This window comes from Heptranchias perlo, chromosome 12 (genome assembly GCF_035084215.1).
Source record: "Heptranchias perlo isolate sHepPer1 chromosome 12, sHepPer1.hap1, whole genome shotgun sequence".
Classification (NCBI taxonomy): domain Eukaryota; kingdom Metazoa; phylum Chordata; class Chondrichthyes; order Hexanchiformes; family Hexanchidae; genus Heptranchias; species Heptranchias perlo.
Genome location: NC_090336.1, coordinates 65,525,087 through 65,527,586, shown reverse-complemented (window position 1 = coordinate 65,527,586; position 2,500 = coordinate 65,525,087). Strand labels below are relative to the sequence as shown.

Below are 2,500 nucleotides of genomic sequence, written 5' to 3'. Positions count from 1 at the left end.
TGATGATTTCCCCACACGCCTCCTGCCGAATAAAAGGCTCACCCTCCCGGACACTACCCCCAGAATCACCCCCCCCCCGGGGTGAATATTAAGCCCGAGAACACCGACTGTAACCAACCGCAGTGAAAAGTTGAAGTGGCAACTCATTAACCAGATTTATTTTGGGCAACTCATTAACCAGATTTTTTGTTCATTTGGTTTATGAGTTGCCAAGTGTAAATCTGGTTAATGAGTTGCCACTTCAACTTTTCACTGCGGTTGGTTACAGTCGGTGTTCTCGGGCTTAATATTCGCCCCAGGGGGGGTGTATAGCGGGCGATGGCCGGTGTGGAGTGCGTTTTTTGGGGGTTGATTTTCACTTTGCCTCGCTGGTGGAATTTGTGGGAGGCAGGCAAGGGGATTGGTGTGGGCTGGTGGGCGGCAAGGGAGATGCTTGCTTCGGGGTGTTATCCTCACTTTGGTCCGCTGGTGAGAGTAGGCAGCGGCAGGCAGGCAGGCAGGCAGGCAGGCAGGCAGGCAGGCAAGTGTGATGTAGTGTGGGGTGCAGTGCAGTGCGGTGCAGTGCTGCCCTGTCGTTTATGAAAGGTTGTAATGACACTGCTTTGCAGCTGACCATGTCCACTGATTTGTGACGCCCGTATGGAGGCTGATATCTCAGGAGGGCCGAGGCCGATTTCCTCCGGGGACGGCTCGTCGCGTGCGGCAGGACGAGGCGCAGCGGACGGTACCGAGCGCTCGGAGGTGCGGCGCTGCCCGCCGGAGGTACAGCGAAAGGCTGCAAACCGCTTTCCGCCTGCTAACTCGGCGGCCGTCAGACCGACCGACTCCGCTTTACCACCGGAGCTAGAGTCGGGCAAGGGGCACCGAAGGGTACCGGAAGGATCGCGTTCGCACGACGGGAAGTCGACTAGCGGGCCGCCGAAAGCGAGCCGGGGGCCCCCGGTTTTTCTGTCCCACCTGGAGACTGATATCTCAGGAAGGCCGAGGCCGATTTCCTCCGGGGACGGCTCGTCGCGTGCGGCAGGACGAGGCGCAGCGGACGGTACCGAGCGCTCGGAGGTGCGGCGCTGCCCGCCAGAGGTACAGCGAAAGTCTGCGAACCGCTTTCCGCCTCCTCTCACCGCACGGCTCTCCTTTTCACCCACTGGCGGATTTTCACCCTCCGACTGCTCGCTACCGTCCGCTGCGCCTGGTCCGGGCCCTGTCCATTGTCATGTTAATGGCAGGGCGGGGCAGGACTGCTTTCACCAGGAACCCGGTTTTCTGGGTCAGAGGTTCCAGGGGACCTGTTTTGTGCGGACTTCCCTGTGTCCGTCCCTCCCTGCCTGCCTTCCCCCCAGGACTTCCTTCTGAACACCTTTGTCGTTTGAGCGAGGGCCAAAAGCCTGCCTGTGAAAGGGAAGGATCAGCCGGTCAGCCCCCTGTTGGTCGCTGCTGCCAGTGCAGCAGGCGTGCGTGTGTATTCGGCCTCGTGTCCAGGTCCCTCAGGGACTTGAGGCAACTCTCCCCGGTGGTCTCGTGGTCAGGACCGGGCTTCGAATCCCGGTCGGGGGGGATGACTTTCTGCTGCAGATTAATTGGCACCTCTGAAAGAAAGTCTCCCCTCCTGAGCGTAAAGCTCCACCCTCACCACCACCGGCGCCTTTTCCACCCCTTGACAAACAGACAGACAGACAGACAGTCAGTCAGTCCAGTTCGGGAGCGCAGCTTTCATTTGGAAGCAGACCCTGCTTGTTTAAAGTCAACGACGCCAAGTTATTTTGCACTTTGAATTATATCGCTCCGTGCGAGCGGCACTCAGCCTTGGAGAAGAAAAAAATACCACTGAGCTGAGAAAGTTCTTTTTAAAACGGTTTCCTTCCACAGCAGCTCTGAGTGAGAGAGAGAGAGAGAGAGAGATATCAGCTTTATTCTCAGTAATAACACACACACACACACACACACACACACAGAGACACTGGGAAAGAGCTGTTTTTCCTTTTGAATATCTCCCCACGGGGAGCTGCACCGTTCCCAGAAACACTGCAATACTGGGTCGATGCGTAGAGTGGACAGAGCAAGCCCCTAGTCCATCTCCCTGTTCTAAAAATCAATTAAAAATAAAAGTACATAATATGTGTGTGTGTGTGTGTCGGTGTCAGTATCAGTCAGTGAGTCAGTGTCTCTCTCTCTCTCTCTCTCTCTCTCACTCAGAGCTGCTGTGGAAGGAAACTTTTTTAAAAAGAACTTGCTTATTGAAAGAAAGATGTGTCTCAAGCTGCCGGGCCCTGTCCATTCTCCTGTCAATGGCAGGACTGCTTTCACCAGGAACCCGGTTTTCTGGGTCAGAGGTTCCAGGGGACCTGTTTTGTGCGGACTTCCCTGTGTCCGTCCCTCCCTGCCTGCCTTCCCCCCAGCACTTCCTTCTGAACACCTTTGTCGTTTCAGCGAGGGCCAAAAGCCTGCCTGTGAAAGGGAAGGATCAGCCGGTCAGCCCCCTGTTGGTCGCTGCTGCCAGTGC

The 2,500-nt window shown here is 56.4% G+C and overlaps 1 pseudogene; it reads right to left on the bottom strand.

Annotated features, from left to right (window-relative positions):
• Window positions 1-1,997: 1,997 nt before the first annotated feature.
• LOC137330277 (U2 spliceosomal RNA) lies at window positions 1,998-2,116 on the bottom strand (annotated as a pseudogene).
• Window positions 2,117-2,500: the final 384 nt, after the last annotated feature.